Source organism: Macaca fascicularis, chromosome 14 (assembly GCF_037993035.2).
Source record: "Macaca fascicularis isolate 582-1 chromosome 14, T2T-MFA8v1.1".
NCBI lineage: Eukaryota > Metazoa > Chordata > Mammalia > Primates > Cercopithecidae > Macaca > Macaca fascicularis.
This window is the reverse complement of record NC_088388.1, coordinates 131,299,919-131,326,198: the sequence shown is the minus strand read 5'-3', so window position 1 is coordinate 131,326,198 and position 26,280 is coordinate 131,299,919. Positions and strand designations below refer to the sequence as shown.

At 43.7% G+C, this 26,280-nt stretch overlaps 1 protein-coding gene and 1 long non-coding RNA gene across 10 annotated transcripts in view; one reads left to right on the top strand and one right to left on the bottom strand.

Annotated features, from left to right (window-relative positions):
- Positions 1-26,280, top strand: part of OPCML (opioid binding protein/cell adhesion molecule like) — a 1,155,658-nt gene that overhangs the window by 636,404 nt on the left and 492,974 nt on the right. The gene's annotated exons all lie outside the window — the stretch shown is intronic.
- Positions 16,727-26,138, bottom strand: LOC135967174 (uncharacterized). The gene is made up of 3 exons (XR_010581091.2): positions 26,068-26,138; positions 20,716-20,815; positions 16,727-17,272 (listed from the first exon to the last, which is right to left on the bottom strand). It is a non-coding gene; the product is annotated as an uncharacterized lncRNA (long non-coding RNA).

The following is a 26,280-nucleotide window of genomic DNA, read 5'->3' as shown; positions in this document are numbered from 1 at the left end:
TCCACTGGAAAGGGGCACGTGTATCATCAAGCTCTACCTGATTCCGATGGTCTGTTCCAGAATTTCTCCGTCCCCAGGCCCAGCCCTGACACCAGAGAGGCTTTGGGAGCTGCAGCCAATCGCCCTGGCACTCACCAGTGCTTTCTGTGATTCTAGCTCAGCTCTAACGTTGGTTCCTAATTCCTGAGAACAGATTCCACTTAGCCCTCTCCTTCTAACCTCTGAGACCAGTAGTTCCCAGACTCCAGCCTGGGTCGGGGTCACTGGAGGGGTTGTTAAAACAGCCTGCTGGGCCTCAACCCAGAGTTTCCAACTCAGTAGGTCTGGGTGGATGTCTGCAAATGTGAATTTCTCACATATTTCCCGGTGATACTGATGCTACTTGTCCAAGGACCCCTCTCTGAGAGCCACCGTCTTAGAACATGCCTTTCCCTTGTTGGTCTCTGTCCTGGTAGGCTGCCTAGTAAATTAATTTCCCTGAAGCTGAGGCCCTGCCTTTCTCTTGCTAGTCTCTTTTCAAGGACCTAAGCCTTGTGATTAAATCCAGGTTCAAGGCTAAAGGCCCGACTCATCATCTGTCTACTTATACTCTCAAATGTTGCCTGTTTCTGGGTTTGATGGTCTTCTAAGGTGCCAGTGAATGTACTGAATCTTGCCACATCTCATGTTTTGTGTTTCTGTCTATTGTGTTTTACCATTATCCACAGTTAGCTCCTAGGCTTACTTCAGCCTGAATTTTCCAAGCATAATTAATTGAGTCATACACAGGTGTCCACAGATAAGACAACAGTCAGTCCAAGATGTCATTGTCATGCTTCCTAATCCCAGCTTTCCTATTTCATAAGGTGGCTATAGTGACAAAAGTCACAATATTTTTTTTCAACCCTGGTGCTTCATGTTGGCAAGTGTAAGTTGAGAAAAAGAATGTGAAATAGACACCTCGATAGCCTTTGTAATTTAAATGTCCTCTGGTAAGATTGGTGGTGATTGGGGAATCATAACAAAGAATGTCGAGGTTCTTAAGAATTTAAGAAAGATGAAACATTTCAGTTAAACCTACTAGAAAAAATTATTGGATTATTGGAGATATCATAAAGTGTGATAAACTGGCTTAAAGAAAATCAAAGACCCCTGCTTTTGATACACTCATTTTTACTTTTAAAAAGGAATGTTTCCCAGACAGTAAAGTGCACACACTGTATTATTCCAATTTTATGAAGCTTAAGAACAGGACAAAACAAATTAATCATGATGGAAGTCAGTACAGGTGCTCAGGAGGCACAGGGAAGCTTGAGGGGCAATACCTAGAAATGGACATGAGAAAAACTGGCAGCAGGATGGGAATGTTCTGTATTTTGATCTGGATGTTGTCAACCAAGGGTAGATGTGTAGAAAAATCACTGAGCTGCAGTCTTAAGATCAGTGCCCTTTATATGCACTTCACTTTATGAATGTTATTCCTCAATAAACATAGAGCTAGAAAAAAGGGATACAAAAACAGTTTAAAACGTGAATGTTAAAAATCGCATTATAAAGGTAAAAATCGTATTTTATTCATTTAATTAAATTAGTAAATTAAAGATTACATTGTGCTTTTACCTTATTGTGAGATAATTTCCAAGACCCGTGACACAGAACTGAGTCTAATCATAAAATAGGAAAACATATTAAAACAATTTTTTAAAAGTGGCCACTCCACACAAGCATGGAGGTAGACAAGTGGATGAGTTTCTTCCAAAAATCATGGAGCACCACAGATTAAAAGCTTGTTTTCTGTATAAAGACTCAGTGGATCTAGTCTCATTTCTTTCATTTCAGGGCAGAAGTACAGGAGTTCGAAGTGATCTGAGTAGGCCCTCCAATTACATTAATCACCACCACAGCAGAAAACCCAGCCCAGGGAGGCAGAGACGGATAAGCAAGCCATTGTGCTGCTTCCTGTTAAGGAAATCAGAGCCTGCCAGGTACAGTAGTGAGCCCTTCATGTAGACTCCAGGGAAGGGTGACCTTGGCCAATCTAGTTCCAGGTACCATGGCAACCAGAAAACCTACAGCTTCTAGACTTAGAATTTCTTTAGAGGGAATGAGGTACCTCAGAACACTGTTAATTTTCTTCTTTCCCCAATTCCCAGGAAGAAGCGTCTGTCTCCCAGCTCCATTAATTGCTGGGCCAATGTTCGCTCTGTCTGGGATCTCTTCAGGGCCTGAAATAATCCCTTTTATAGCATAGAGAGGAAGTAGCAAGTCAGGCTGAGCAGAAAAACATGCTAACTACTCCAGAGTGAGCCAGAGCATCTATTCCTGATGCCCGGCCTTCAACTTTAATCAATAGATATTAATTAACATAGAGAACAATAACTGTCTTATTAAATCAGCAGGGATAAAAACAGGCCACAGCTACTACTGAATGCTAATTGTCACTTGATGACTCCACAGAGTTTCTAGGGTGAGCAGGCAAGTTACAATACGGTGTTTCCAATACAAGCCGTGATGTTAAATCCTCGTTATGGTGTCTTAATAATCAATCGGACTAGAGCGTACGGTATTTGTCTAATTAACTCCACATCGACACTCAGGAGCCAGCCTTGCTGGCCACAGATGATGGATTAGTTATGGTAGCTTGGGCTTGATTACTGGAAGGGGTGCATTCTCTATGCTCTGGGGGACTCATCAACAGGGGCCAGGGTCTGCAAAACAACCTCTGGGACCTGATGTGAAGCTCCTTTCGTATTTTACAATAGAATAAGTAGGGGAAGACTAATGCTACCTTAGTGAAAGTTTAATTTCCTACTTATTAGAAGCATCTAATCTGTCGTCTATCTTGTTAAGCACCCCATGCTGCTGCCGACTGCAGTGAGATCCTCAGGCCCTCTGTCAAGGGAGGAGGCAGGTTGAGGGTAGCCTTGACTCTTCTGTTTCTACTTTGCCCACCCAAACACCCCTACAAAGTCTTAGATGGTCTTCTATGACTTTCTCTTTACTTAAACACTCACATAGCATATTTCCTCTTCTCTAACAGTGACTTATACCTCTTTATTCTACACCACTTTCCTTCAGCCCCCAAAGGTCTAAGTGTACTACTTACTCTGTGCAAGTTTTCGTATCCTCATGGTGCATCTTCTTTTATTCTGCTTTCTTTCCAGGTTTACTGTCTGGGATATTCAGATTGTGTGTTCAAGCTTAGGAACTGTGAATTTCACTTACCTGTCTCCATCTTGACAACTCTACACGGGAATTCAGTGATGTCCGTGCCTGTCTAGAGTGCCAGTGCATCCACAGTAAAAGGCTTGCCACTGACTCTGTTTTTCATGTTTCACATTGATATAGCTTGGCTAGGCCATGGAAACCCAGAGTCATGGAGAGAAGGGGCAGTCATGGGTGGGGAGAGTCAGCATAAATGCCTGACAAGAGGGTGTCTCTCTTGGTGTGATGAGAGTGTCAAGCTGACTTTTAATTAGTGTCGTATTTCCAAGGAGTATAAAGAGGCTTATAAGGATACCTATCTATGTTACCATCAGTTAGAAATGGGTAAAACTACACCCTATACTACAATCAAAAAGTAATAGCAGATGGATCTGAGATCTGAATATTAATATAAATATGAAACTTCTGATAGCATCAGAAAAATAAAGAATTTTACCCATACATGCACACGTACTTACGTAATTATGGAAGCTGTGAAACGTTTTGTAATTAAGAGGAAAAACCCAAAAGCAATAAAGGAAAAGACTGATATATTGATAGATTGGCCTAATTAAATATGAAAGATCTCTGTAGAAAAGATAAGCAGGAGACTGGGAAAACATGATTAGCAATATTTAGAGCATTAATATCTAGATTATATAAAGAACAGTCACATATCACTACCAAAAAAAGATAAATTACCCAATAGAAAGTAGACAAAAAATATGAATGAGCAATTACTTGAAATAAAATAGTGAATAAATATGTGGGAAAATGCTGAACCTTAATCAGGGAAATACAAATTAAAGCACTAAATACAAATTACCTCTCAAAAATGAATAAAAACAGTTTGTGTCACTGAGGACTCTAGGGAAAGGTGACTCTTAAACACTGCGGGTGAGATTATAAATGTGTGAGTCTTTTGGAGATGATGATTTTCCATGTCTATACAAATAGAAAGTTGAATGCTGATTGACTTTTGGTCCCAGGCTCTGCAAGGGGGAATTTAGAAAAACTCTTGGGAGGGACTTCTGATGGTCCAACCCAGAAGGCGTGGTGACTGGGCAAGCCTGTGGAAACTGCCTAAATGGCTGCACAGGCTGAGGTCTTGCCAGCCTTTCCAGGTCATGCCTTGCAGTTGTTGTGAGAATGAGGTATCATAGCACATGTGGATGCCAGAAATGTGCACGTCTCACTGGGAGGTAAAAAGCAGATTGTGTAACAGTACGTCTCACATATTTATCACCCAGATAGATGTGTATACACATTCACATACATAATGTTGAAAATGGGGAGATAGGGTCTGGTAGTTTACACACAAGCAAGAAACAGGGCCTTGGAAGAGGTGAATGAGAATGAGGCAGCAAGGTAAAGGTGGAATACACATGTTCTGTATACTTCTCTATTATTAGAAGGTCATAGATGTTGAGGTAATGTAATTTTAAACTTTTTATTAGAAGGAAAAGGAAAATAGGGGTGATAACATAAAGAGAAGAACAAAGCTCTTGCATCGGCCACACGGTTGTCGGACCTGGAGGGCAATGTGATTGGTTATGTAACTTACAGCATTTGTCTCATAGAGCAAATCAGCTGCAGGGAGCAGCGTAAGGAGCTCTCACAGGAAGACCACACAGACCTTGAGAGGCAAACAAAAGACCTTGTGTTGGGTAATGGCCTATGGAATTCCGCTGCAACACTTTCGTAGCCAGCTCCTCAGGGCTCTGCTTTCACACTGCCTGGAGGATCCCCACCCCATCTCCCCACTGTGTTCATGACTCAGTGGCTGCTCTGGGTTGGTACAGGAATCAGCCAAGCCACAGGCAGTTTGACATCCTGGTCTTGCAAGGTGCCCTATTGCGGGCTGGTGGGACTGAGGTCGGGTAAAGAGCCTGCCTTCCGGCACAGCAGTTCACTCTCTGCTGGGACTCTGGTTTCTCAGTCTGCTTTCTATTTCAAGGATTAAGGACAAAGGGATAAAGACATCATGGCCATAACTACAACGCAGTTTAATTTCTGGTTATTTTTCCATATACAGAAGCAAGCCATTGGATAGCACGTTTAAATCTAAACGATTCCATAAACATTATATTGGAACAGAAAATGTATGGTCACAAGAGAGTAACCATATTACTAGGTCGTGTAATTAGATGTGCAAACTTAGTGGCATGTAAATGTTACCAAGTTCAGAATGGATCAAACGATACTGACTTGTACTGGGAAGGCACTAAGCATTGTGGAGGTGTTGAAGAGTTTCAGTCGTGGATCGGGAGCAGAGCGCCACAAGGCAGTTCTCTTTGCCTGTGGAGGGAGAGGAACAGACACTTCTTCTGGGACTTCTCCATTTGCGGCAGGGAATGGGTGCCAGCACCTTGCCAGGGGTGTCCCTCTTACCTCCTCGAAGCAGAGACAATTGGGAACTTGTTTCGCGAGAGCAGTGAGATGGATTATATGGCCTCTGGCTTTTTGAGACAATCAAGTTGTCCTTCACACTCCAAGTGGATGTAATTAACTGCACTGATAGGATGTTATGCCAATAGCAACACAGAAAACACCGGAAAATGAGTCGAAAGGATGCCTAGTGAGTTGCAGCGGAGGCAGAGAGGGGAGGAGTCCGTCGAGAGTGCTAGGTGGCCCACCTTCTCTTGTGGAGCTGAGAGAAAGGACTTTGGTCCCATGACTTTCTAAAGCAGACGTGGATTTTTACTAGCTCCAAAAAGAGAAAAAGAATAACGGTGTGTGCCCTTTGGTTCCCTCTTGGAATTGTGGGTTATTTCAGAAGGAGCCATGGTCAGAAAAGGGGCCGCCCTCGAAGCTGAGAGCTTTTGATTCTATTTCCAAGGCAGGGTGGGTTGAGCTGTGCAACCTTCGGAGGCCCAGGGCACCACACTGGACTGAGAGTTGACCTTGTGAAATGAGGAGGGGTCAGATGGCCTCAGCGCGTCTTTCTGCTCTAAAGGTCTCTGGCTTTACACAATAGTCATTCAGAGAAAGACGCAAAGGGGGAATGTGAAGTGAATCAAATTGCTTTCGATGACAGAATATTAGTCATTTTGTTTCCCAATAACTCATAATCAGAGTGATATTTGTAAGCAAATTGTACCAATGTTTACTAACGGATCATAATTTTAAGTAATTAAATACTAGTTAATTGATTTCCTGAATATTAAATTTAACTTTCCAGTAATTGTCCTCCATTAATGGATCCGCTCTTAGAAGTGTTTTTACCATAATAAGTCATTAAGATTTCCTGAATAATTTCTCTCCAAATCATTGATTTTAAGTTACTTTGCCAGCACAAATGCATAAAATCTCATAATGTTGCCATGTATCAATTTCAATCAATGCAGTTATGACAATCTGTGATTCGTTTATGTCTTACTTTTAAATAATAAAAGAAAGGACAGAAAAAATGGGAGATTATGGTAATATGTAGAATATTTGCCAGGTCGTGTATCACATTCTCCAGGTTTTCTCTCTAGGCAACTCCTACTCTACTAATGCCTCTCCTAAAGGATTATTCTAATGGTAAATTAAGATTATAAATACGAAAGCATCAAATAGTCCCTGACATATATTTGATATGTGGTGAAAAGTTGCCTGTTAATTTGCTCATTTGTTTTCAAAGTCTCTATGGAAGATCTGGCATGGATTTTATCCTACAGGAAGCCACTGAGAGGTCTGAGCAAAGTCATGATGTATTAACCAGTCATTCCAGCAGCAGCAGCAGCATATGGGAGATGGAGCGATGTGGGCTGAGATGAGAGTCAAAGACAAAAACAAAAAGCAACCCCAGTTAGGACGGTATTCCAAATAGTTGACACAAGAGATGATAAACTTGAGACTTGTTAGTGTGCATAAGTAAAATAGGATTGTGTTGAAAGCTGTCATAGGGGTTGTCTTGGTGATATTTTTCTAATCCATTTTAGAGTTTTTCTTTCATTTCATTTATAAGTATATAAATTGCAGGCTTCCAAATGTTTATTTAGCTGGTTGTATAAAGTGCTTCATAAAAATATGCTTTTTTATAATAATGGCATTGATGTTGGTGTTGTTGATGAAGTTAATTATTAATTGTGCTTCCCAACCTCATAACCAAGAGGTGGAAAGGGGTTTATTGTATCCTGGTGATTTGTATATTGAGTTATATATTGGTCCTAATGTAACAGTTTCATAATCATTGAAAACTATCTTGGTCACCTATTGAATTTGCAACATACTATACTATATAAATATTTCTGTCATAATATTTTATCACAGTTTCAAGCTTTATGAAAGATAAGGTCAAAATTTCAATATTATATCTGAGAGCTTTGCAGTCTTAGCTATTTATTTGTCTTTTCTTTTTTTTATTGGAGTCTTGAAGGACTTCATTTCTTTTACGTGTCAGAAAGAGTCCACGTTATTCCATGACTTTCTGTATGGGATGCTGAAGATTCCAAGTGTTCTAATGATCCTCAGAGCTTAATACCCAGAATCTCACTGATGCTTCTCAATTAGTTCCAAATTTTCAAGCTGATTAACCTCTACCTCCTCTATTTCCTATGTCCTGAAGAGGAACAAAGGTATAACTCACCTGATACCTCCAGCTCTGTGCATTCTGCATCTAAGCTCCTGTGTGACCCTGGGTGACAGCAAAGAGTGCTCCAACTCTTGGAATTACCTGCTTCGCAAGTCTAATAATATTAGAGTTCTTTATATTTAAATAAATAAACAGAGCTATAACTACAAACTTTATCATTTTTAGACTAAATGGAGAAAGGGGAGCACTTTCTGTGAAGTCGTTAAGTCATATTGCACCGTTTGGGTGGCCTTGTGCTAAAGAGGCTATGGAGTGTGAAGACAGAGGAGAAGCGTCCCCTCACAGTGCATGTGGTGCCAAGGCTCCTGGTACATCGTGTGACTGGAGAGTCACTTGGCTTGCTGTCTTTGCTGTCAGATGGCGCTCACTGGTCTCTGTGTTTGACTTTCTTTTGCATAACATGTCAATCCACTTACTCTTAGGAGAGTTCCCGAAACAATCAGGCAAACTCTCCTCGGGATGTCTTGATGAATGCGTGAAAAGCCGGGGCATTCTGCCAAGTGTGCTTTGATTAGGAGGTAATAGATTCCAACTTCCTTCTGTCGTGTCTCTTTCTGCACCATGGAATGATTGTTTGCAGGGTCATTCTGGGTTCACAGCATTAGTGACTCATCTACTGGTTATTTGGCAGTTCAAGAAGCTAGGACATATATCTGTTGCTCAAATGACTGATTTCCAGCTGTTGAGATATCAAAATTCTCTTGAAATTCTTCGCAAAGTTGACCCTGCACATTATTTATGGCGGTGGTTGAGAGTGAGGGAGAAAATGGATAATGTTTACATGCAGACTTTTGCAAGGACTAGTAGAAGAGAATTGGGATGAATTGTAGGATTTCTGGAGTCAGAAGATGTGGGTTGCTGTTGCAGCTTTCATATCCAGATGTATGATCTTGGATAGTTGCTTAACATTCTTGCTTTTAATCTCTGCATCTTATAAATTAGAGATTTGTGCTAAATGATCTCCATCATTCTTTTCTTACATTCCAACATCTTTCTAGTTTCCTCCAAATTAGCTGGGGTCTTTGTTCACTTTCTGCTATTCTCTGGCTCCTGTCATGCAGCCACAATGGTTCTGAGGGTTTGTATGAAGATCCTGGATGATAGAATATATTGCGGAAACAGCAATTGAGTTGCAACTGGAAAGACTTGGGCTCTCTGTTAGGCTCCATGATCATGAAAATGAGCTTTATCTTCTATGTGTGTGCATGTATTTATATTTAAACCTAGCATAAAAATAATACCCAATTCCTACTTCATGGAAATATTTGTAAGAAGAAACCATGTGATGAAGAGATCATCTGTCACTCACATAACAGGAGGCACTGCCCTCTAGACATGCTTGAGGAGAGGGAGGGAAGGATTCAGACAGGAAGGAAGAGAGTGACGTCATCCCCACCGCACCTGGGATGCGGTTCGGGGTTATGCGCCATTCGCATCCTCCCTATGTGAAGATTTTGGAATTTCCAAGTTTTATTCTGTAATATCCCTGCATTCAGCTCTGCCTCTGGCGGTATGAAATTCTGAGACTCTTGGCCGTGTAATTAACTTCACATCTGAAAAGTCACTGCTCTGTGGAACTGCAGGTCTCTGCCGTTGCTTCAGGCTGCTCTGGGGCCAGGCCTGCCCCTGTGGGGGCATAATGGCCTATGAATATGTGCTGAGCCCCGCCCCGCCCCCCAGCACTGCTGTGCCACTGCCAGTCCCAAGGCCTGCAGACTCCATTCAGGAATGCGGCTGAGATTTACCTTTGTCCTGTGGCTGCTTTAATTGCAGTGAAAAGAGCTTATTGAAAGCAGTGCTCAGAGGAGGAGCGCCTTCTGTACCAGGATTTCACAAGCAGGAATGGTTTCTATTTTCAGTACCGACTCTCTCGATGGAAATCTCTTTCTCCCTTGCTCACTCCTTGTCTACTGAATAAAAATTCTCCACACAGTGATGGTTAAAAACATCAATTAACTCTAAAACAATTATTATTTTTTGAAATGCCATTTTATAAATGTAATACCACGACACAATAATCCAGGGTTATTTAACAGAGCATTTACCCTGAAAACAGTCATTACTCTTTAAATGCAGGAGATTCTAGAAGCCTCTTAACATTACATGGCAAGTGAGGCAGAAGCAATATTGTCAGAAATGCCACATCCGCTGCATATATTAGCAAGAAGAGGCCGGTGGCTGCCCTGCCCACTGGCTGCCATTTTCTTGGCATTTCTTGGGCCCCAAAGCTTTCTGTTCAGAGTGACATCGGCCGACACTGATGTGACAGGCTGGTAGTTGAAAGAAATGCCCTGTGAAGCATTTCCTCCTGTGTTGTCACCCTCCTTCTCCGCAAGGGACTGAAGCCTGGTCAGTTGGGAGGCTCTTCTTGCAGGTTCTGTTTAGCAAAGTGCAGGTGGCAGCCGTAGAAGGGCTGGTGATCTCACCCGGCCTCGGGGCTCCCGTTGGGTTGGGGTGGCCGCCGTCTTCCAGGCAGCTGCGGCACGCAGGACGCAGAAGCATTCCGGCCTCACACGTCTCTCTCCTGAGAAACGCCTATGAAATGGTCTCTCAGAATGCTCGCACAACCTGAACGCCACTTCTATTTCTGGACCCAAAGAACACATCCAAGTATTTTGACCTACATGAAATTTCTGTTACGCTCAGCCCTTGAGGTCTGGGGCTCCATCTGGAATTATTAACATACCATTAGACTGGTTATTTTTTTTTAAGTGTAGATGTGTGAGAAGTGGAAAAATGTCCCACTCGGTGTAGACCGCCCTGCAGGAGACTGTTCACTTGGGCAGCCAAGGGAGATGGCCTCCCAAGGCTGCACCTGAAGCTGCTCCTTGCCGGCAGCTCTGCCGTGTGGGCGGTGGGTTCCCGCACTGATGCGTCTGTCTCTGAGGCACCCTTGCCCTTCTGAGGAGGAGCAACGGCACAGCGACCCCCAAGCGACGCTTTTCCGGGGGCTGCCAGGGTCGGGGAACCTGCGATTCCGGTGCAGGGAGCTGCTCTGATGGGGATTCCTCAAGCTGGTGCCCACAGTCCACTGCAAGCCTGAATCCTGCAGGTTTGAAGGCTGAGCATCCTTACCTGTGACCACCCTGGTTGGGATTCCACAAGCTGGTGCCCACAGTCCACTGCAAGCCTGAATCCTGCAGGTTTGAAGGCTGAGCATCCTTACCTGTGACCACCCTGGTTGGGATTCCACAAGCTGGTGCCCACAGTCCACTGAAAGCCTGAATCCTGCAGGTTTGAAAGCTGAGCATCCTTACCTGTGACCACCAAATGCAATGTTTAGAAAGCCTAAGTAGACTCCTGTCTGAAGCTCCTTTATCATCACTTATTAACATGAAAGTGCAAAGGCAGGGCAATTTTATGGCATGTACAAATCAATACGCTGTGTCTTTCTAACCAAGCAGCACCTTATCTTTGTGTTTACAATAAATAAGACGAAACTGTCTGGTGAGAACTGGTGGAGCTGTGGTCAATCCGGGGGTGGTGACCACACTGTTCTCAAAGTCTCCTAGACTCCTTAGGTCACTTAGCCTGAATTGCACAAGGGAGTGCCTGTGGAAGTATCTAGAAGGCTAGTGGGAAAACCCAGGGAGAGGGCTTAGAAGCTTAGACTTTTGAAGTAAGCACAAAACTTGGAATTCATATACACTGGGTTTTTCTGTTTGGGAAAATAATGTGTTTATAGGGACCCAGAGAAATTGAGAGACTGCTCAAAGTTAAACAGCTAATTAATTGTAGGGGGAATCTAAATGCGGGGGCTTCTGACTTCAAGATTGTGTGTGTACCTATGTGTGCACGTGTGTGTGTACGTGTGTGTGCACGTGTGTGTGTACCTATGTGTGCACGTGTGTGTGCACGTGTGTGTATGTGTGTGTGTCCGTGTGTGTGAGAGAGAGAGACCTTATGTTTCTTTGGGGAGGGAACTAATGTCTCTCACTTTTCTTCCTGTAACATCATTTGTCACGCTCCTGTCAGTCTTCCAGTTATCAGTCGGGCCGTGTTTGATGGACAGGAGTTTGTGCTGTTGCTGAAAGTCCTCTCGCTTGTGCTCCTGTGTTTTTTGTCTCCTAGAGGTATAACATGACTATTGGTGATGGTGACCATTAACTTCTTTTTAGAAATCGCTGACTACCAATGATTTCAGGGAGCAAAGTTACCGAACAGCTCTGGGACACAACATGTTTTGCAACTCATTTAGTCAGTTTTTTTTTTTTCATTGACTCATTCAACATCTCTCAGCCCTGCCATGGGTCAGCAGATTTGCCAGCTGTGAGATAACTGAGGCACATAAAACCCGGCCTCTGCGTGCACGGATGTCACAGTTCAGTGGGGAAGGCGACCGTGTAAACTCCTAACTGGACCACAGTGTGCTGGTGCTGTAACAGAGCAATGTGCAGCAAGCATTTGGAGCATCGATGAGCAAACGGTTTATTCTACTGGACTTAGAGAGCGGACAGGGAAAAGGTCGTTTGGACAGATCATGTTGATGGAGTCACATTTACATGAAGTTGGATTTCTTTTTCTTTTCCTTTTTTTTTTTTGAAACAGAGTTTCACTCGTGACAAAGACAGTGCAGTGGCGTGGTCTCAGCTCACTGCGACCTCCATCTCCCAGGTTCAAGAGATTCTCCTGCCTTAGCCTCCTGAGTAGCTGAGAGGACAGGGGCACGCCACCACGCCCAGCTAATTTTTGTATTTTTAGTAGAGGTGGGGTTTCACCATGTTGGCCAGGATGGTCTCGATCTCTTGACCTTGTGATCCACCAGCCTCGGGCTCCCAAAGTGCTGGGATTATAGGCGTAAGCCAATTTCTTGAAGCAGGCAAAGGACAAATGGAGGAGGAAAAGCATTCCCGGAAAAGGTAACAGCGTAAGGAAATGCATACAGGCATAGGCCCCCATGGAAAGACCAGGGAACGTAAAACAGCTTTTACTGTTAGAGTATTAGGAGGATGGATTGAGAAAATGTGTAGGGTTCATATTGCAAAAGGAGCTGCGGCCCCCTGTTGGGAGTCAGTGACGTAGATAGAAAACAATTTTTGAAGTAAAAATGGATGGCAATTCCTACGATATATTAGAGGGGTGTGAATTGTAGGCAGGAAAATCTGGTTAGTAGGAGACTCTGGGCAGATTTTCATGGTCAGAACAGGGGATGATTGTCAGATCCAGGAAGCCGACATATTTGCTTTATCAGGTAGAGAATTGTCGATATTTTTGTTGCCTAAATAAACATGGATGTCTTTCACCATATGCATTCTGCATTTGCTTCAATCCCCACTACTCTCTATTGCATGAAACCCAACCAGCCTCACTCTGGTTGCTACAGGGATTTGGGTTTCAACCAAGGAAACACTGGTGGGGATACAGAGGCCAGCAACCTTTGCCAGCCCAAAGGTGTTTATAAAAGAGGCAGCTTGCTCCTTTCTGGAAATATCTACTTCCATTTTCAGCTTCTCCTGAGATTTTTCCAGCCCTGTAACAAAGGCCCTGCCCTCTTTTCCTTTCCTGTGCACTCTCTGACCTTTTCAATGGTATTAGGAGAAGAGTACAGTGTGTGTTCCTCAAGGGCAGGGATTAACTAGCTGCTTCCGTGAAGCAATTCTGAACGGTAAATGACCCTCATGGAATAATATTCATTTCCCCTGTTATTGGGGTGCCTACACAACATAAAATTAATATTACCAAAAAGACCTGACTCCCCCAGCACAGAGATCCCTGAGAAAACTACACACTGAGGGAGGCTTTTCTAGAAAGGGCAGTTCTTAGGGAAGCAAGGGCCCCCCAGGGCTGACTGTTCATAGGCCCTAAAGATAAAACAAAATGGCTTTATTTAAAGATTTATTTAAGATGTTTTAAAAATTGAGTAGAACATACATTTTTAATACTGATTGATATTATTGTAAAGCATTCTAATGAGAACCTGCCCCACGGGTCCTTGACTGCTACACAGACAGAATATTCCTTTGCATTTCTACGATGAGTCATGTTTTAGCCATGGATTAATGTATTGATGAAAGGTGCCCCCGTTCTAGTAGGGGCAGAGGGAAAGCGAGTGTCGGAAGGCAGCAAAGAGAAGAAAGAAGAGAACCATGGTGTATAAAAGTCACGTTTTAGGCTGCATTTCAAAAAACCCTTCCAAAGTAGAGAGGCTTCATGCTCACATTCTGAAACATTCCTTGTAGTTTAGAAAATCTGTGCATTTGAGGAGCGGTTGAAGACTATGAATGCTAAGACATGCATCATTAATTAAATTATAGTTCCCATTTATTGAACATTGGCTATATACCAGGCAGTGACTTCCGCTTTTACACATATTAGTTCATTTAATTCTCAAAACAATAATGGTATTATTCTATTATTCCCATTATACGGAGGCGTAGAAGCATTTGATAACTTATCTAAGCTTATATTGGAAGACAGTGCTGGAACTAGGATTTATGGAAGGGCAATTTGGCCCGCGGGCTCACTTTTTTTATGTGACTAGATTATCCTGACGCTCTTGGGTGTTCCTCAAGTGAAATTGGTCTCCTAACTTTGCGTCATGAAGTTCAATATGTCCTATGTATTTTCAGCCTTCCATCTTTGGGAACTATCTACCTAGCATGGTGGTGAAATGTGGGCTCTGGAGTCAACACTGCTTTCCAGGCTGGGTGTGGTGGCTTATGCCTGTAATCCCAGCACTTTGGGAGGCCGAGGCAGGCAAATCATCTGAGAACAGGAGTTTGAGACCATCCTGGCCAACATGGTGAAACCCTGTCTGTACCAAAAATACAAAAAATTAGCCGGGCGTGGTGGCAGGCACCTGTAGTCCCAGCTACTCGGGAGGCTGAGGCAGGAGAATTGCTTGAATCTGGGAGGTGGAGATTGCAGTGAGCTGAGATCGTGCCACCGCACTCCAGCCTGGGAAACAAGAGTGAAACTCGGTCAAAAAAAAAAAAAAAAAAAAAGAACTGCTTTCTAGTCCCAGCTCTGTCCCTTGATCTGTGAGACAGACACTGGGCAAGTTCTGTAACATAGCTGAGCCTCAGGAATTATAAAATGGGTACGTAATTGTCAGCACCTCCACGGTAGTGTTGTGTAAACTGAAGGAGATGGTCCATTTGGACTTCATAGTGTTTAGCACTACGGTGAAATAAATGCATGTCCAAGAAGTAGCTGAAGTTCTTAAGGGATCCTGGTGTCACTGAGCATGTACATGGGTTCTGAATGCACCTGCAACTCTGTGGGGTCTCTGAAACATTTTGTTTTGTTGTTGAACATTTGGGCAAGCTCAGTGTTAGTTTTAGGTCCAGAGAATAATCCCAATTCAAACAAACTTGCTACCTCTGAAGCAGGTTCATTAGGCAGGTTTTTCCACACACAGCTCTAATTACCACCACTCAGACTGCCCAGGGGAGTGGGCTGCTAACTAGGTCAGGATCTGAGGAGCCCGGCCAGCAGCCTCCTGGGTGTCTCCTCCTAAGTGCATGGCCATCTGCAGGCTTCTGCGATATTTCTTGTTTTTGAATTTATAGAACCATTAGCCTGGAATCTAAACAAAACACCTAGTCTTAATAGCTTAGTCAGTAGGTGGTTCACCAACAATTTCAAAAACTAGAAGCAATAGTCAGTTCCCAGAGGAGTAGCAGTTGTTGTTTGGAAATAATTCTCCAAATTGCATTTATTTCACAGCAGTCTGAGGTCACAAATTCAAGAGCAATGAGAACTCTATGCAATTAGACAACTCGATCAGAATAGATCTGTCAAGATGACATTCCATCTAAAGAATCAATTGAGATGGAGAAATAATTTAGCTGCTGCTGTTGTTATTTAGATTTTTTATTATTATTTTACAATTTGTTGGAGTGAGGAAGCTGAGCATGGATGAGTGCTGGGCAGCTCCTGGCATCAGTTGCTTGATTAGATAGAAATGCATTCTCCTCTGTGTGTTGTTTGTGCTGTATTAATGGTCAAATAGGTGAAAAGTGTTTCCTGAATCAGTAGATTGACAACCAGTGAGCTCAAAAAATGGTGTCCAAGATTTTTTCCAGCTGAATGTGAGTCCATGTCTTCTCCTCTCCCCTTCTCCCCTACACTTTAGGACCAATCTGTGTTTGGCAGCCCATGGCAAAACTTTCAAGACTCACCAGGCATCATTGATCCAGTTACCTAGGATTATATATTGACATTCAGGGGTTATAAGATAATATGTTTTCTTGAAGCCATATGGCTGATTTCTGATTTCAGGTAGAGGATACCATCTATCAAAGACAAATCTTTGAACTGCAATTTAACGCCAATTTCGTCAACCATTACCAGTGAAAACTACACACATGTGCACATGCAAACACTCACTTTTTCCCCTTAAATGACAGAGAGAGGAGGTAGAATAGCAGTGAGTGGAAAGGTTAGCGAGGAGCATTCCCAAATGTGTTTTCTGCTTTGTTGTTCTAGAGTTCCAGTATTTTAACTTTGGCTGGGAGAGTGATGATGGACTGATCCCTTCTTTCTCTCTTATTTTTCTATTTATTTATATATTTTTCTATTTATTTATTTATTTTTATAGAGATGAGTTCGCACTATGTTGCCCAGGCTGGTTTTGAACTCCTGAGCTCAAGCCATCCTCCCGCCTCAGCCTCCCAAAGTGCTAGGATCATAGGCATGTAGCACCACACCTGGCCTTTTATTCCTCTTTATAATGAATAATCATGACTTCTTTTAGGGAGAATTTTCATTTGTGCCAGGCACTGTGCCTGGTGCCAGAAACCCCTAAAGTTCTTGGAGCTGGAAGATGTAGTAGATCTCATTCAACTGGAGAGGACTGTGGCTTGAAGAAGCAAGGGACTTGCCCAAGGTCGCTCTGCTGTAGATTGCAAGTCTTATCTATGACCCAGGTCTGTTTCTTAGCCTGTTCCTCTCTTCACCACTGACATCGCCTTTTAAAAATGTCAGTTGATAGTGTAAACCAAAAAGTATCTGAGACAGGTCTCAATCAATTTAGAAGTTTATTTTGCCAGGGTTAAGGACATGCCCATGACACAGCCTCAGGAGGTCCTCACAACATGTGCCCAAGGTGGTCAGGCTACAGCTTGGTTTTATACATTTAGGGAGACATAAAACATCAATCAATACATTAAGGTATACATTGGTTCAGTCTGAAAATGCAGGACACCTGGAAGTAGGGACGTCTAGGTCATGGGGAGATTCAAAGATTTTCTGATTGACGGTTGACTGAGTTATTATCTAAAGAACAGGAATCAATACAAAGGAATGTCTGGGTTACAAGAAGAAGTTGTAGAGACGGAGGTTTTATCATGCAGATGAAGTCTTCAGGTAGCAGGCTGCAGAGACCAGGCTGTAAATGCTTCTTATCAGACTTAAAGAGTCTCTTCTGTCAGTCTTAAGGTCTCTGTTAATGCTGGTCAGCTGGGCCTGAGTTCCAACAGGGAGACGGGTATAATGAGGCACGTCCAACTCCCAATTCCCATCATGGCCTGAACTATTCGTAGTTTTTCAGGTTAACTTTGGAATGGCCTTGAATGAGAGAAGGGTTCCATTCAGAAAGTTGGGGACCTTAGAATTTTATTTTTGGTTTACCACAGTAATGTCAGGCTTCTCAGGGAATTTGATATATAAGAGAGAAATAATAACTACTCAGTGTAGTTACAGATCTCAGCCTGGTCTAGTTTATGGCATAAATATTATAAAACAGCCTCCTGTCCTTGGTCACATATGGGAAACCTTTAGCCTGTGAGGGTGGAGGAAAAGCTTCCCTTCTGCCCTCTTTGTAGGTTTGCGGAAATGACTGATTATAGACAGATTAATAGGAAAAAAATGCCATAGCAAATTTATCAACAGGTTATGGACACAGAAGTCCCATAACACGAGACTCAAAGAAGGACCAGATAGTTGAGGCTTCAACGGAGGAGAGGTTAAGTGGTGGATGTAGGCAAGTATGAGGGGTAGGAAATGGTTTTCAGGGGAAATGAATGAGCCCAAGAAACAATTGCTTGGAGGAGAGTTCCTCTGGGCTCTGGGGAAGTGGTGCAAAGGTGAGGGGCAGAATTTCACTGCAAACAAAGATTGTCTTATTATGCAGATAAAGTCTCCCAGGTAATTTCTTGGAGTCGCCTTCATGAGAATAGATGAAAAGTCTATCTGGGTGTGGTGACAACTTCTAGTCTGCTGGATTCTTTCCTGGTTATTTGATGAGATTCCTAGGGAGCAAGTCTTGAGACTACTATTTTTCTTGTGGAAAGAAGTTTCCTTAGTCAGATAAGGAAATTCAAGAGATAGCCCCTCCCTGGGCCAGGGGTGAGGGTAGAAGAGGTCAGAAAGTCCTGACTATGAGGCTGCTTCTAAAGTCTTCTTGTTAAAGCATGCAGATACACGAGACTTCTGGGTTGCCATTTTCTGAGCCCCAGAAGCCCAATAAAATATCAGAATTTCCTTCTGAATTCTTGTTTTTCTTCTCCCCCATCCCTGATCAGATCATCCGCATAGTTTTCTGGCCTGTGTCCTTTGGCTGGGGCAATGTGCACTGCAGGCCGCTCAGTAGCCAAGTCACAGAAATCACACCCCTGCACACCCAGCATGTGCCAGACACTATGCTGAGCATGTCACACTGGGTGTCTTACTCACGGAGGCCCTCAGGAAGTTTTTTATTTTTACTTCTTCCAAGCTAATTGCACTGTTAACTGTGCTCATTTCCAAGAGCCCTGACAACTTGAGCCCCATCCCCATCGGGATAACTTCTTGTGTGAATTTTGAGTCAGCACCCTACAGCCATTCAGCCTCAGTTTGCAATGAAGAAAGTTGGGGACTCTCAGATCTCTAAGGGAAGGTCAGGAAAGTGCCAACCAGCTATAATCCATGAATTCCTGGACCCCAAGCTTTGATTTATTGACTATTTCCTCTGATCTGGCCTCCCACTTGATGGTTTTTCATCAGAAATTAACATTTAGAAGTATCTTCATTTACAGAACCTTTACATGAATTTACCTTAGAGTGGAGTAAAAAGGAATTACGTAATGCCCATGACACAAACACGGGGGTGGGGGGAAGTTCATCATCCTGCATCCTGTTGGTGGTTCTTATTCCAAAAGGATTCAGTAGAGGATTTCCTTAAGTACCAAGATTCCCTTGTGAATTCCAAGTACAATTCAGTTTACATATATTTTTAAGGAACACATCTGTCATGTGTAAATCAAGATGCATTTGAATAATCTACTTGCCATGCCTGAAAACTGTCATTTCTTTTTTCTTTATGTCTCTTTGTCTTTTCTCTTTCACTACTACTGAGGATTCTACTGCTGTCACAGAGAAATAGAGAAAGGCAAGGTAAAAAGCTGAGGACGCACAATGCCCATCACTGAGAAGCACAGTGCCTGGGGAAAATGGAGTGGCCAGTGTGACATGTTAGTGGGAAATCTGTACCCCAAATTTGTTGATCTTATTTTGAGCCACAGCTAATTGTACATCACACCCTGGCTCCATGTCGTGATCTGTGTATATTTTGCAGAGAAATAAAGGAAGCAAACCTTTTATTGACAGTCTGTTACATGATAAGTGCAACACTGGGCTATTTATCTAATCTTTAGAAGAACTTGGTGAGACAGTTATTTTCCCATTGCATGCTTTAGAAAACTGAGGACTCACTCAATTATTTATTTATTTTAAAAGGACACTGTGTTGTTCTTTGGTGATTTATTATGGTGAGATTCTAATTATTTAGCTGGTGTTTATTTAGCTTGCCCTGATGTGAGGCACTATGCTGCATGCTGGGCCTAAGATAAGGCGCAAACACTGGAGATAGACTTTATTTATTTATTTATTTATTTATTTATTTATTTATTTAGAGACGGAGTCCTGCTGTGTCACCCAGGCTGGAGTGCAGTGGCATGATCTCGGCTCCCTGCAACCTCCGCCTCCCTGGTTCAAGCGATTATCCTGCCTCAGCTTCCCAAGTAGCTAAGGCTACAGACGTGCACCACCTTGCCCAGCTAATTTTTGTATTTTTAGTAGAGATGGGGTTTCACTATATGTTGGCCAGGCTGGTCTCGAACTCCTGCCTGCCTTGGGATCCCAAAGTGCTGAGATTACAGGCATGAGTCACTGCACCCGGCCCTGGAGATAGACTTTAAATAATCACAAACTGAAGTGAGATGGCAAGGTCGCTAGTGGGTTGAACGGAGAGCTACCTAGAACTGCCTGTTGCCAATCTGAGAGGAGGATTTGGACTAGTTAAAAATGCCAGAGCAGGCTTCTCTGATTGTAGACATGAAGGAGCTGGAGTTAGTTTGGTTAGGGAGGGTTTCATAGAGAAGGAACCGAATGTGCAAATGTCACAGGGCAGGAAGGAGAAAAGCAAGCCAATGGAGCTGGAGGTCAGAGCAGGTGGAGACAGTGCCAAGTCTGTAAGGCACATTTAGGAGCTTCATTTCTATTAAAAGAATAGAAGATATGAGTGAGGCTGGGCTGAGGGGAAAATGATGACCTGAAAAATGCTTTGTTTGTTTAAATATAATTTTGGCTGCAATGGGGAGAAATGCTTATGAGTGGGCCTGAGTGCACCTGGAGACCGTTTGAGATGCAAGGCAAGAGTTGAGAGAGGATGGTGGCTTAGGCTACAGTGATGGGTGGAAATGGAGAAATGCACACAGATTTGAAAGACCCTTAATCATTGAGACTTGGTGATAGACTGCATATCAGAGGAAGAAGAGTCATATCAAGGATGACACCCCATTTTTTGACTGGCCTAATTGAATGGCTGGTGGGACATTCACTGAAATAGAAAGTACAGAAATAAGACGCTATTATGAGCCTGTAATAAGTTCATTATGAGCTTGCTGTGGACATGGCTACTTTGAATTGCTTTGCAGTTAAGAGCTGTTGAAAAGAATGCAAGGTATACAGGTCTGTATTACTCAGAGACATAAAAATCAATGGGAGGAGATTTATTAGGGGAATTGGCTCACCTGATTATGGAATCTGAGAAGTCCTGTGACAGCCATCCACATATGGGGGACCCTGGAATGCCAGTAGTGTTGTTCGGTCCAAGTTCCAGGGCCTGAGAACCTGAGGTGGGAGTGGGGGTTGCTGGGCTAAGTCCTCGAGTCCACAGGCGAGAGAGCCTGGAGTTCTGCTGGCCAAGGGCGGGAGAAGAGTGTGTCCGAGCTCCAGGGAAGGAACCTATTTGCCTCGCCTCTTTTTTGTTCTGTCCAGGTCCCAGCCTATGGGATGGTGCCCACATACAGTGAGGGCGGATTTTCCCCACTGAATCCACGTAGACTCACATGCCAGTCTCCTCTGGAAACCCCCCACAGACACACCCCAAAATCATGCTTTACCAACTCTCCAGGTGTTCCTTAATCCAGTCAAACTGACACCTAAAGTTAATCATCACAGGTCCACCTTTTGTCAACTTGGCACCTCTATGCTTCCTTTAAACCAAACTTAACCTCCAAATGAAGACAATAACAAGAAAATAGTTCCACCTAACACGGTGAAACTATCTGCATACAACGGGAAATGTGCTAATCTCTTCCCTAGAAGAGAAGGTAAAGTCTTTGGATGATAATTGAAACGCTATGATGTAAAATTAACAACACGTAAATACTGATATAAAGTCAAAAAATCTTGTTATACATAATAAAGGGATAAGAGAGGAGCAAAACCAAAGATATTTGCTTAATGTAAGCATAACGTGCATAATATGTACACCAAAACATATCTTTAACAAGATAGGAAGAAAATACTCATGACAATTACTGTCCTTGTTTCTGTAACTAGTTACCCGGCCATAGCTAGTATTTGTGACTGCCTTCCACTACCCATTCTGTATAATTTTACCTGCAGCAAGCAGCTCAGCTGGTCATGGTTCATTACCTGGTGGGGTGACTGAACCTTTATTCCTGAGGAATCTGGGTCACTCGTAGTCCTCCCTGGATTGTGTTGAACCTTTATTCCTGAGGAATCTAGGTCATTCGTAGTCCTCCCTGGATTGTGTTGAACCTTTATTCCCGAGGAATCTGGGTCACTCGTAGTCCTCCCTGGATTGTGTTGAACCTTTATTCCTGAGGAATCTGGGTCATTCGTAGTCCTCCCTGGTTTGTGTTGAACCTTTATTCCTGAGGAGTCTGGGTCACTCGTAGTCCTCCCTGGATTGTGTTGAAACTTTATTCCTGAGGAGTCTGGGTCACTCGTAGTCCTCCCTGGATTGTGTTGTGGTTTCCCATTGACCTTGATCGTGGGGCATGGTAATATTAACAGACACCCTAAGGGATCTCCTGTATTCCAGGCATACTCTTCCTTTCATCCAATGGAGTAGTAATCCAGTTTCCCCTTCCTAGTCTGGATGAGTTACCCAGTCAGCACCGTAATATAGCCAGTTGACTCAGAAGCATGAGGCCTCCAAAGTGGCTGGGGGGCGGGGGCGTGGCGGGGCAGGCTAAACTTCCAGTTCAATGGAATCATTGTTGTGTCTCCTGATGGAAACATTCCTCTCTCTGGAACTAAGACCTCGAGGTTCAGCACATAAAATCATGGGAAAAGGAAGCAAAAGCTTTGCCAGTGGGTTACTAGGGGTACTGGTGAGTGGTGACGCTCCCACTCTGTGATTCCTGACTCCATGTGTCCTGACTACGGGAAAAACAGCATCATATATTGGATGCTGATTCAGAGCACACACAGCCTTCTGGAAAACCTTGCCCCAGTCCTGCAATGTTAGCTGGTCCTGTAACTGCAACTTCAAAAGGCCATTTTACTGTTCTGTCAAGCTTGTTGCTTCAGAACGGTGGGACGCAGGGTAAGACTAGTGGATCCCATGGACTTGGGCCCATTGCTGCACTTCTTTGGCTGTGAGGCGAGTTCCTTAGTAGATACACTGTGTGGAATACCATGAGAGTGGATAAGGCATTTTGTGAGTCCACAGATGGTAATATTGGCAGAAGCATTGCGTGGAGGGAAGGCAAACCTGTATCCAGAGGAAGTATCTATTCCAGAAAGGACAAAATGCTGTCTTTTCTATGATGGAAGCCTTCCAATGTAATCAACCTGCCACCACATAGCTGGCCGATTGCCCTGGGGAATGATGTCATATCAGGAGTTCAGTGTTGGTCTCTGCAACTGGCAGACTGAGCACTCTGTGGTGGTTGTAGCTAGCTTAGTCTTGGCAAGTAGAAGCCATGCTGCTGAACCCGTGCACAACCCTCATCCCTACCACCACAGCCACTTTGTTCCTGAGCCCACTGGGCAATGACAGGGGTGCCCGGGAAAAGAGATTGATTGGTATTCACAGAATGGGTCATCCTACCCTCCTGAATGTTAACATACTCCTCTGTGGAGGTCATCCTTGGGTGAGCATTTACATGAGAAACAAATATCTTCACATCCTTTGCCGACTCAGAGAGATCTATCCACATATCTATTCACTCAATGTTTTTGCCACCAATTTTCTAATCATGTTCCTTTCAAGTCCCTGACCATCCAGCCTATGAATCAGCACCTAATCACTTATCTGGCCATTTTTCCTCTAAGCAAAGTGCACAACCAGGTGCACTGCCCTAAATTCTGCTCCTTGAGATTTTCCTTTACCACTGTCATTAAAAGATGTTCCAGAAAGGGGCTGAGGTGCTGCAGCTGTCCACTTTTAGCTGTATCATACAGAACAATTTGTCCACAAAGCCCGTTGGCTGATCATGGGGACTCCCCATAAGGCCATAGGTGCAGGTGGTGGGAGAGAAGGCAGTGTGATAGGAGTAGACACCAAGGACATTTGGGCCATTTCTTCATGTAACTTATTTGTACCTCCAGGGCCTGCGCTGGTCCATTATTTGATGAGGAACTGCTGCTGTGCATGGCCTTCCTGGCTTGGTAGCTCAGATGACACCCAGTTCATGATGGGCAGCTCAAGTCATATGGCAATTGGTGGCCCATGGTCAAGCGTTCAGTTTCTGTTAAGTCCCAGTAGCTGACCAAGAGCTCTCTCAAAAGAGTACTTATCTATAGATGATGGCAGGGCCTTGCTCCAAAATCCTAAGAACTTCTGCTGCGATTCTTCTATAACGCCCTGCCAACAGCTCCAAACAGCATCCCTATCTGCCACTGACATCTTGGGTATCATTGGATCTGCTGGGTCATATGGCCCAAGAGGAAGAGCAGCTTGCACAGCAGCTGGGACTTGCTGTAGAGCCCTTCTGTTTTGGACCCCACTCAAAACTAGCAGTCTTTTGGGACACTCAACAAATGGGCCAGAGTAACACACCCAAGTGAGGAATGTGTTGCCTCCAAAATTCAAATAGGCCCACTAGGCATTGTATCTCTTTCTCGGTTGTAGGAGGAGCCAGATACACAACATATCCTTCATCTTAGAAGGAATATCTTGACATGCCCCACACCACTGGACCATCAGAAATTTCACCGAGGTAAAAGGCACTTGAATTTTAATTGGATTATCTCCCATGCTCTGATATGCAAATGCCTTACCAATAAGTCCACAGTAATTGCTACTTCTTGGTCATGAGGTCTGATCAGCAAAAGGTTATCAATGGAACAGTCTGATATCTTATGGAAGGGAAAGACAATCAAGATTCCTGCAAGCTGGATTGTGACATAAAGCTGGTGAGCTGATTTATCTCTGATGTGAGACAGTGAGGGTGTGTATCGCTGGCCTTGCCAGCTGAAGGCAAAGTGCCTCAGGTGGGCCTTATGAACACAAATGGGGAAAAAGGTATTTACCAGTTTAATAGCTGCATCCCAGGTACCATTTTGTAAACTGCATTCAACTTGTCTTTGACAGTTGGTTGAGTGCCATCACTTGGTCCCCACCACCTTGGTATCCAATTGCTCCCATTGAATTTAAGTTTTCCAACTGCATAACAGCAGTTCCCATGGTAAGATCTGGTCTACATAGAAGAGCTATCACAGAGCTCTTCAGGGATGCTGGGGCTCCCCTCACAAATCCATTGTTCAAAGTATTGATGAAAGGTCTGTCTTCTGGACCCTCCTGGTGTGGCTGAGTAGGGTTTCAGTGACAAATCCACTATAGCTTTCCAATCTCCCTAGGCCTTTGAATCCCTTCCTCTGTGTTAGCCCAAGGGAGATCAGGCATCTCCAGCTCACTCACAGTGGGTCATGTTTTTTGATCCATGTTTCACCAACCAATCAAACAAACTCACTCCCTGAGCTGCAAAGTTAAATTGAGGACCTCTGCTCTGAGGGTCCATTTAAGTGAATTTGGCCTGATCCAACTTTATATTTCTTCCACCATTTTCCCACACTCTCAGTGTGCATTCCCACAAGTGTTCCCCGGACTTCTGCTTGTATAAATTGGAAAACTGAAGTAGCTCTTTTGGAACATGGCACACCTCGTCCTGAATCACACTTTGAACCTCACCTCTAGGCGCCTGCTGGGACTCAAGTCTAGTTACAGATTCAGAAGCAAAGAGGGGCAGTGCGGGTGGATTCTGAGGAGACTCAGCTTTGTCTTGCTTGGCAACTGCCTCATGGAGGCTTTTACCATTTTCTTAGGCATTGCAGGGTTAACTCCTTCAGAGAGAGGTGGGAAACCCTATACTATTGTGGGTGGGAACCATTTCTGCTGGCAAACAACACTCATCAGAATTTCAGAGCTCAGTGTCCCCAGCCTCATCGGAGCCCTCCCACACATCCCCATCTCAACTTACAGATCCCATTCTGTCTCAACCGATGCCCTCACTTTAACCATAGACACCTACGGAGCTGAGAGTTCAGCTTTTGCTGTGATTCAGTCAGTCATATGATAAGCGCTGTTGTCTGATTTTCAGCAATCCCAGACCTGTGGCTACAGGGGAGGAGATTCAGACTCAGGGCACACTTAGAAGCTCTTCAGCTATTTATGTAGAGCTGGAGCAGGAAATGGAATACGTGAACTCATTCTTTTCTTTCATCCCTTTGTCCACTGACATTAGGAGCAACCAACCAAAGTCATTATATTCCTTGGTTTTGCACAAATGTTAAAGGTATCATATATAGAAGTCACCAAGTTTCTTGTCTCTTTTAAGTGGTGAGTTAAAAGTACCAAATGTACCTATTTTGTGTATCTCTAGGAGCAGTTTGCACTAGAGAGTTCAGTGCTGTCTGTACTGTTAGAAGTAGAGTCCTTGGCATTTTTAGATCTAAGTAGATTCGATAGCCAATTCTAGAAACCCCAAATCAATTATGAAAACCTCTAGAACCACTGTTGATACTAAAAGCTGCACTAGTCAGTGTTCTTCAGAGAGACAGAACCAACAAGCTATTTATAGATATATAGATATACGTGAGGGGATTTATTAGGGGGATTGACTCACCTGATTATTGAGGCTGAGAAGTCCCGTGGCAGCTATCTACGTGCTGGGGACTCTGGAATGCCTGTAGTGTTGCTCAGTCCAAGTTCCAGGACCTGAAAACCTGGGGTTGGAGTGGGGGTTGCTGGTGTAAGTCCTAGAGTCCAAAGGCCAGCGAGGCTGGGGTTCTGCTGACCAAGGCAGGATAAGAGTATCGGAGCTCCAGGAAAGAAACCA